Source organism: Nomascus leucogenys, chromosome 13, assembly GCF_006542625.1.
Source record: "Nomascus leucogenys isolate Asia chromosome 13, Asia_NLE_v1, whole genome shotgun sequence".
In the NCBI taxonomy this organism is placed as follows: domain Eukaryota; kingdom Metazoa; phylum Chordata; class Mammalia; order Primates; family Hylobatidae; genus Nomascus; species Nomascus leucogenys.
Window position 1 is genome coordinate 42,394,481 of NC_044393.1, and position 10,835 is coordinate 42,405,315.

The following is a 10,835-nucleotide window of genomic DNA, read 5'->3' on the forward strand; positions in this document are numbered from 1 at the left end:
TTTATATTTACCTTAGCTCAGCACAGTCTCCACCCTGGCTTCCCTTGTCCTTGAAAAGGAGACAGAGGAATATCCTTAGCTCACTAGCCCTGTGTGAACCCCAGGCTTCCGGAGCATCTCTGCAACTGGGGCCTCTGTGCTATGCTTTTTCCAGATGAGTATGTTTGCAAGGCTTCTGCTTGGACCAGGAAGCTGCAGGCCCTCGTGGGAGCTGTGCCTATGGACCACACTTCCCCCACTGCAACTCTGCTCCAAGAGCAAGTTTGAGAAACAAGATTCCCCATGCATGTAACCATATTGAGAGCTCTGAGAAGACCTAGAGTAAAGCAGAATAAAACAAAGAAAGCATTGACAGAGGAGCACCAGGGACCATCCCTCAAGTCCTCCTCCGAATGCCCTCTTGGGGAAAACTGCCCGGAAGTGTGGCCGTTGGAGCAGTTGTTCTGAACCAGGATCCACTCTGGGTTCTAGAAATCATGAGCTTCCTAAAGTCACATTTCGTGCCTTCTTTATGAAGCAAGGGTCCTTGCATCATGAGGCTCACAAAGGGATCCCGGACCCTGAAAGAAGCCAGAACAACTGCACTTGGCGGGTTTTTCTAAGGGACGGTCTAATGTGTTCCTGATCGGTGTTAAATTTGAATGCATAATATCATCTCTTCATACATTTATCTTTCAGTGTTGTCTCTCACTTTAAAGATCTTACCCCACAAATTATAAGACAGACCAAATTCCCATTTTAAATCCAGGCACAAAGGAATCTTGAAAAGCAAGTGGCTAAATCGAGAACACATAGAGAGAGAGAGGGTGGTCTACCCTTCATGTGCATGTGGCCAACCTGGAGGAGCTTGCAATTTTAAAGATTCACATTCAGCAGATCTTTCCACTTGGCTCTCTCATCTACTCAGGGTCCTGCAGAAGGTTGAATGAACCGTCCTTGTTCCACTGTGCATCTCAGGGGAAGGTCAGCTAGCAACTCCAGGTTACACAGGTGCGGTGCCTACTGCGCAACCCAAGCAAGCATGTCATCATTGAAAAGAAGAACCAAGTCTTAAAAATTACTGCCCCACAGTTCAGACTGAGGGCTCTATTCTGGTCTGATCTGAGGCCAAAGGGAAGGCCTTGGTATCTTATAAAAAGAAGCTTAGGCTTTATATACATACATTGTTTGTTTTTCATCTTGGCCTCACATTTGTATTTTTTTATTTATTTTGTATATTTTATTTTATTCATTTATATTATTTATAGCTCATTTGCAACTCATTTTATTGGTATTTTTCTTTCTGTTTAGCACACTTTCTAGTACACAAAATTGTAGCATGCATAATAATAAAATATTTGGTTTTCTTACTAAATAATTAATAATGCATGCCATGGTGAAACATTGGAAACTAAGAATCACCATCATTCCAACATCTCAGAGGTAACTATGGTTTACACAGACAGAGCTTTGAAGAAGCAGCTCTTCTGCCCTTTCTGGAGTCTCAAGTCATGTGTCACTTCTTCCCTATGTTAGAGAGAGAGATCTACACTATACATCTCAACTTGTCTGAAGTGCCTGTGAGTTTAATACATAGCTGTAGAGCATAAATGTTCAGTTTTCCGGACTTGAGCAAAATATACTGGGAAATTGTCCTTTTACAATACATTACCAGGAAATATCCCTGTAACAACTGCGGAAGGACGTGTAACCATGGCTATTCTACACTTCAGTGCTGCATCCACCCAGTTCTGAGTCATTGAATTCCCTCCTTATCAGCCTCCTGACCTTCAGAGTTCTGCTCCTGACCCCAACTGCACCCGCCCCTCCTTATCCAATGCTGACTTCACCCAGTCCTGTAAATCCTCCAGCTTCTGACCGAATTGCATTTGAGGACAAGGAAAAGGGACAGAGAGTCTGGATTTTAAATGTAGATAGTGAAACTTTAGCTGAACTGATCAAGGAAAAAGAAGACAACTCTAATTTCTAATATCAGGAATGGAAGAGGAAGCAACAGTGTAGATTTTGGAGACATCAAAAGAATGGTCAGAGTACATTATGGTCAGCTTGATGCCAGTAAATTGCACAACTTAGATGATATGGACAAATTCCTTGAAAAATATAACTTAAGAAATGTATAAAAAAGGAAAAAATACTTGGAATATGAATCATCCCAGTCAAGGTTGCAGAGCTTAGAAATAAGTCCAACAGCTTCAGGGGAAAATATGAGGAGACTGAAGAGTGGCTCTAGATGGAAAGGAAATAGCAAGTGTCTCAAAACTGTGTTTGGTGTAGTTTCCAGAATCAACCAAGCAAAGGCCGTTGAGTGTGTTACATATTTTAGATTTGGGGAGGGTATGTCTTCGATTAGATCAAACTGGGGAACGTAATGTCTGACCTTCATGACTCTCACCTGTGAAGACTGAACATCATCTGTTTTGGTAAGTGAAACTCAGCTGGAGGAGAGTGAAGAATGAGGAAGAGAAGTAAGCAGACAGAGACCACAGTGATGATGGGGTGGGGTGGAAGCCAGGCACCACACAGTGCCCGCTGAGGGACCCACCTGCCCATGGCCTCCAGCCAAGGCAAGTGGAGTAGTCACAGCTTTCCTTCCTTCCGCAAAGCAAAAACTACAAAAGCTACTTATATCTTCTAAGTTCTGCATAATCATTTGCCTAAAGTATTTGCAGTTATTCAGGTATTGAATAGTTTCTACAGGAGTTTCTTAGAAACTTCAACTTCTACTTATTCCCTTTTATTCCTCTCGTTTCTTCAGTCTGTTTCTGTGTATCTGGATTCTGGTGTTACTGCCATTGGAGATCATCTTTATTTCAAGGATCTTCATACTTTCATTGCCTTCCCTCTTCTCTTACCCAGGCCTTGTGAACCTTGGGGAGTGTACGATACCTGCGTTTGTGGTAACAACCTTGACAACCTATGTAAAGAAACAGTTTGGGCTATGATCATTGGCATATAGTTTGGTAGAATGTACAAATGCCTTTTTGTTTCTATTTTATAGACTAAATATGGAAATAAGTGAGGCTAATTTAATTTGTAAAGGCCTCAAAGTGGATCAAGAGTTTCACTTTTGGACTGAAATGACATTTTAAGAATTTGCTGGGCAATGAAACATCTTTCAACTTCTCCTTCATATACATTTAGTTTCCAAACCTGGGATTTGTTTTTGTTCCTCTAATTCCTTTGCATAGGAGAGTTTAATGAGATTTGACATTCCAAAGTTCTGCCACAGAACTTTGTTTTGTCCTCCACATTGCTTTGCACAAGATTTTTCTCTAGAGAAAAGGACATAACTATGAGAACAAATTAGTATTTGGGGCAGTAATAAGTATGGAGAGATAATTTTTAGAGGAGCCTCTATATCCACAAGTGAGGTAATCATATAACTTATTACTCTAATTGTGGTATTTTAAAATTATATTTTGAAGCAACTTTAAACTTACAGAAAAGCTTTAAGTACTTCTACTAGTTATAAAAATTTACAAGTACAGAACTTTTTTTTCCTTGAAGCCATTTAAGAATAAGTTGCTAAGGCAATGTCCCATCACTTCTGAATATGATAATATATATTTCCCACAAACAAGGTCATTCTCCTACATAACCAAAATAGAACCATCATAATCAGGAAATTAACACTGATGCATTACCCCATCTAGTCCTGAGATTTCATTCAGGTTTTATCAATTATTTCAGTAATTTTTTTGTAGAAAAAGCTCAGAATCACAGGTTGCATTTATTCAACATGTGTTTTTTTTACAACATGTGTTTTCCAAATTGCCTACAATCTGGAAGAGTCCCTTGGTCTCCCCTTGACTTTCATAACTCCAACATTTTTGAAGAGTACAGGCTATAGCATGTCCCTTAATTTTGTTAGTCTAATGTTCTCTCATGATTAAATGCAGGATATGCATCTCCAGCAGGAATATCACATACTCGATGCTGTGTTCTTCTCATTGCATCTTATCAAGTTGTACATGTTTTCGACTTGTCCTATGGCTGGTGATGTTAGCTTTTGTTATCAAATTCAGGTGATGTCTGCCATACTTCTCCACTGTAAAGCTACCTTTTCCCCCTTTGTAATTAATATGTATACTAAGGGGAGTATTTTTTGACTATGTAAATATTCTTTATTTTTTCAAGCATGCTTGGCCCCACCTTATGGCTTACAGTTTTAGTTATATAGAAATTAGAGGGAAAGGAAGAAAAGAGAAAGATGGAAAGAAGAAACCTAACTGGGACAAATATTTAAAGGCATAGATCGAAACTGTGTTGGGAAAATAAACAAATGGTCATCGTGGCAGGTAGCCTCTAAAATGGCACTTGCTGATGCCTGCCTCCTGATATTCTCATCCCTGAGTAATTTCCTTCCTGTGAGTGGGTGTTGGATCTAGTCACTTCCTTCTAATGAATAGAATATGGCAGAAGTGGTAGGGCATCACTTTCTAGTGTAGGATGTAAAAAGGCTATGGCTTTCATTCCCCTTGAAAACTGGCACAAGAAAAGGATGCCCTCTCTCAACACTCCTATTCAACATAGTGTTGTAAGTTCTGGCCACGGCAATCAGGCAAGAGAAAGAAATAAAGGGTATTCAAGTAGGAAGAGATGAAGCTAAATTGTGTTTGTTCGCAAATGACGTGATCCTATATCTAGAAAACCCCATTGTCTCCACCCAAAAGCTTCTTAAGTTGATAAGCAACATCAGCAAAGTCTAAGGATACAAAATCAATGTGCAAAAGTCACAAGCATGCCTATATACCAATAACATGCAAGCAGAGAGCCAAATCATGAATGAACTCCCATTCACAATTGCTACAAAGAGAATAAAATGCCTAGGAATACAGCTAACAAGGGAAGTGAAGGACTTCTTCAAGGAGAACTACAAGCCATTGCTCACAGAAATCAGAGAAAATACAAACAAATAGAAAAACATTCCTTGCTCATGGATAGGAAGAATCAATATTATAAAAATGGCCATACTGCCTAAGGAAATTTATAAATTCAATGCTATTCTCATCAAACTACCATTAACATTCTTCACAGAATTAGAAGAAACTATTTTAAAATTCATATGGAATCAAAGAAGAGCTTGTATAGGCAAGACAATCCTAAGCAAAAAGAACAAAGCTGGAGGCATCACACTACCAGATTTTAAACTCTACTACAAAGCTAAAGCAACCAAAACAGCATAGCACTGGTACAAAAACCAACATGTAGACCAATGGAGCAGAATAAAAAACTCATAAATAAAACCACACATCTACAACCATCTGATCTTTGACAGACCTGACAAAAATAAGCAATGGAGAAAGAATTCTCTATTTAATAAATGGTGCTGGGAAAACTAGCTAGCCATATACAGAAAATTGAACCTGGACCTTTTCATTACACCTTATACACAAATTAACTCAAGATGAATTAAAGACTTAAATGTAAAACCCAAAACCATAAAAACCCTAGAAGAAAACTTAGGCAATCCCATTCAGAACATAGGCACGGGCAAAGATTTCATGACAAAATTGCCAAATGCAATTGCAACAAAAGCACAAATTGACAAATGGGAACTAATCAAACTAAAGAGCCTCTGCACAGCAAAAGAAACTATCATCAGAGTGAACAGGCAACCTAGAGAGTGGGAGAAAGTTTTGCAATCTATCCATCTGAAGAAGGTCTAATATTCAGAATCTACAAGGAGCTTAAACAAGTTTACAAGAAAACAACAGACCGGTCCATCAAAAAGTGGGCAAAGGATATGAACAGACACTTCTCAAAAGACGACATTCATGCAGCCAACAAACGTATTAAAAAAAACACAATATCATTGCTCATTAGAGAAATGCAAATCAAAACCACAATAAGATACCATCTCATGCCAGTCAGAATGGCAATTATTAAAAAGTCAAGAAACAACAGATGGCAGCAAAGTTGTGTAGAAATAGGAACACTTTTACATGGTTGGTGGGCATGTAAATTAGTTCAATCATTGTGAAAGATGGTCCAGTGATTCCTCAAAGATCTAGAACCAGAAACACCAATTGCTCCAAGAATCCCATTACCGAATATATAACCAAAGGAATATAAATCACTCTGTTATAAAGATACATGCACACGTATGTTCATTGCAGCACTATTCACAATAGCAAAGACATGGAATCAACCCAAATGCCCAGTCAATTATAGACTGGATAAAGTCAATGATAGGCTGGAATCAACCCAAATGCTCAGTCAATGATAGACTGGATACAGAAAATGTAATACATACACACCATGGAATACTATGCAGCCATAAAAAGGAACAAGATCATGTTCTTTGCTGAGACATAGAGGGAGATGGAAGCCATTATCCTCAGCAAGCTAATACAGGAACAGTAAACAATACACCACATATTCTCACTTATAAGTGGAAGCTGAACAAGGAGAACTCATGGACACAGGGAGGAGAACAACAGACACTGGAGCCTGTAGGGGGGTGGGGTGGGGGGAGAGAGAATATTGGGAAAAGTGGCTAAAGAATACTGGGCTTAATACCTAGGTGATGGGTTGATAGGTGCAGTAAACCACCATAATACACATTTACCTGTGTAACAAACCTGCACATCCTCCACATGTACCCTGGAACTTAAAAATAAATTTTTTAAAAAAAGGAATGTAGCTTCTGTCTTGATCTCTCTCTCTCTCTCTCTTCCCTCTCTTGGATTGCTCACCCCAGGGCAGCAGATAGTAAGTCAGCCTTGTAGAAGGAGTCTATATGGCAAGGAGCCGAGCCTGCCAACAGCCACGTGAGTGAGCTTCACCCACTCCCAACTCATCAGATCTTCAGATGACACTGCAGCCCTGGCCCACAATTTGAAGCTTCATGAGAGCCCTTGAATCAGACACACCCAGCTAAGCCACAAATGGATTCCTGACCCACAAAGATAATAAATATTTGTTGTATTAATCACCTAAATTTTGGAGTAATTTGTTATACAACACAGATAGCAAATATAGTCATCCTATCTAGAAATCACTTCTCATTATTATTCAAAGAAGCTAGGGTCAGGGTTAGTGGGCTTCATTTCTTGCCTACAGCATTTCCACCAGACCCTGCCTGACCCTGCCTCAAACACCATGCATGGGCCTCGGGGGTCAGAGATCTAAAGAACACCTCCTACAAGCTGTGTGACCATATTTAACCTTGTTTAACCTCTAAACCTGTTTTTCATCTTTAAAGTGGTATCTGGTCCATTGATCTAAACCTTTTTCCTCACCTTTGAAATGGGATCTAGCCCATTAATCCCTGAGGATGATTAAAGGAGATAGAGTGCATGAAAGTCCTAACAGTCTCTGGCACATGGTGGACATTCAGTAAACATTCCCTCTCATCCCCATATCAAGCACAATAACAGCCACCCACACAGCAAATTAGCTTCCAACAAATGGCTGATCACAGTTCAAAGTGGATTGCAACCATTTTGCAAAAGATGCAATCCTATATTCTGTTTCTTTGTGGTATCTCTGAGGAACAACTAGAGAGAAGGCATGGAGTCTACTCATACCCTAATGTCTAAAGACCTGCTTCACAGAGGTATCTCTGTTGCTAATCAGTTGGCCATAGGCAAGCCAGCCTCTCTGCGCTGTGACTTTCTCAACTTAAAACAGTGCTGACTCCCACTTCCCAGTCCAGCATGTAAGGAGCTTGGAAGCTGTCACTCTGTCCTCACAACAAGCAAGAAGCTGAACAAACTACAAAATCAATAACTTCTTATAAACTCTTCAAAGAAGTAAGGTCACAAGGTAAACTGCTGCCTTTAAAAGTGTAAAGATGGTGGTACAGCGAATCACAACTTAGCATGGAAGAAACCCAAAGCAGACACCTCTGTGGGGAACCCGTGCTGTGGTAGGAAGACCTGACCCATAACTGACAAATTGCTGGAGGTTCAGCGTGGACAAGCCAGCAAGATGAAAACAGGCTGGGAGAGTGCAGTTACAGGGAAACCTCAACACTTTTGTGAGTTTTACCTCCAGGAGCCCAGCCTGCTTCACAACAAAGATGGGAGAAAAATTTCTTCATGCTTCTGGCAGGAGGAGGGAAATAGAAACCATTATGAAATATGCCAGAACACTCCGCTCTTTTTCACAAGATCTGCCCTCAGGAGAAACTATTTAGCCAGAACCTAACCTAAGGTTAAGTTTTATCCGATTCTACCCTGCCTAGGAGAAGCAAAATACCCAACTCCAACAGCTCTACCCTTCCACACAGAAGAGAAATACACAATTCCTGACTTCTCTATCTATCCTGTCCCACCTAAGAAGTAGGGAGACAGAAAAGCACTTACAAAGTTTACAGCCCAGAGTCACAGACTCTCTGAAAGACTGAAAACTAATCACAAGACTATAGAACATGTCCCCTTCCCACACACCTTACCACCACATCATTAAAGGCCTGTTTAAAGGCATTCCTTTTACCCAGTATATCATATTCAAGTATCTAGAAGAAAATACAAGGAATATTAAAAGGAAAAAAACAAACAGAGTTTGAAGGCACTGAGTAAACACCAAAACCAGAGTCAGATATGGCAGAAATGTTGAAATTGCAAGACCAGGGATTTTCCTAAAACTATGATTAGTATGCTAAGGGTCCTAAATGACAAAATAAGCAATATACAAGAACAGAGGGTAATGTGAGTAGAGATGGAAATTCTGAGAAAGAATCTAGAAGAAACTATAAATATTAAAAACACTGTAACAGAAATAACAAATGCCTTTGATAAGCTCATGAGTAGACTGGGCATGGCTGAGGAAAGAATCTCTACGCTTGAGAATATGTCTATAAAAACTTCCAAAACTGAAAAGCAAAGAGAAAAAGACTGAAAAAATAAAACAGAATATCCAAGAACTATGGAACAGCTAAAAAGAGGTTATATATGGGTAATGGGAATACCAGAAGGAGAAGAAGAAAAAGGAGCAGCTGTGGTTTGAGTGTGTCTCCCTAATTTCAGATGCTGGAAATTCAATCACGAAATTCACATGTTGATTAGAGGTGGGACCTTTGGGAGGATTAGAAAAGGTCATCAAGTCCCCATGATGGGGCTGGTGGTTTTATAGGAAGAGAAGAAAGACCTGGGCTTACACACATGCTTTTGCCCTCTCACCATAAAATGATCTTCACCATGTTATGACCCAGCAAGAAGGCCCTCATCAGATGCTGACACCTTCATATCAGACTTCCCAGGCTCCAGAACTGTAAGAAATACATTTTTTTTCTTTATAAATGGCCCAATCTGTGGCATTTTGTTATAGCAACAACAACAAAAAAAATTAAGGCTGGACGCGGTGGCTCACGCCTGTAATCCTAGCATTTTGAGAGGACGAGGTGGGCAGATCACAAGGTCAGGAGATTGAGCCCATCCTGGCTAACATGGTGAAACCCCATCTCTACTAAAAATACACACACACACACAAAAATTAGCTGGGCCTGGTGGCGGGTGCCTATAGTCCCAGCTAATCGAGAGGCTGAGGCAGGAGAATGGCGTGAAACCAGGAGGCAGAGCTTGCAGTGAGCCAAGATTGCGCCACTGCACTCCAGCCTGGGCGACAGAGCAAGACTGTGTCTAAAAAAAGAAAAAAAAAATTTAAGACAAAAACAGAAGATACATTTGAAGCAATAATAGCAGAATTTCATCAAATTTTTGTCAGACACCAAACCACAGATCCACAAAGCTCAAAGAATACCAACCACCATAAATGCCAGAAAAATGACTCCTAGGCATATCATATTCAAAGTGCAGAAAATTAAAAAATAAAGAAAAACATCTCAAAAGAAGTCAGAGAAAAAAAACACCTGATCTATAGAGGAGCAAAAATAAGAATCACATCTGACTTCTCAGACCATCCAAGCAAGAAGAAAATAGAATGAAATGTTTAAAATATTGAGGAACAATAACCCCCATCAATATAAATTTCTTGTAGTCTGTGAAACTATTATCCAATATTTAAGGTGAAGTAAAGGTTTTCTCAGACAAACAAAAAATAAGATAATTTGTTGCCAGTAGAATTGCTTTGCAAAAAATGTTTACAGAGGTTCTTCAGAGAAGGAAAATTATACTGGCCATAAACCAGAATCTAGCTCTTGAGGAGGTTCTAGATGATTCAAACTACTCAAATTCCAGCTGTGTCCCCAGGGGTTCTGATCAACCATTGTGGGGGCCACCTGGGAAGATGTCCTGGGTCCAGAAACATGGTCCAGGGAGAATCAGGAGGAGGCCAGCAACCCACTGCTGACATTTGTGCTGGTTACCAGGCATCAGCTAGTGGCCATTTTTATCGGACATTGGGATGGTTAAGGTGAGATGATGTTGGGAGGGTAAGGGGAACAGGTTCTGGAACACAGTCTGACCCTCTTCCAGTGGCAGGCTTGGCCTGAGGCAGCTCCAGCCATCTATATCCATTCACCCTATGGCAAGCGGGCCAGACTGCAGTCTCTCTCTTCCCTCCTTTGCCGTCCCCGTCCATAGCCCGGAAAACTCCACTCTGGCTGGGTGGACCCTATTATTCTTTTATCAGTATTCTTTCTTTCTGACTTTTGCAAATATATACTCTTCTGCCTGGGTTTTAAAAATGCAAAGTGTATCATAGCTTCACCCTGGACCCCAATATATTTCTATCAGTAAACTTCTGCCTCACACCCACATTCTTGGCCTGAGAAAGTTCCATGGGCCACTCAGCAGTCATGCACCCAGACAAGCCAAGATGCCATGAGATTGTATCCTGGGCCTGAGAAACAGCCATATAGGCCGCTCTCCGCAGACATGGCCCCAGACCAACTGTGCCATTGTGCATTCATGTTTCAGGCCTGAAAA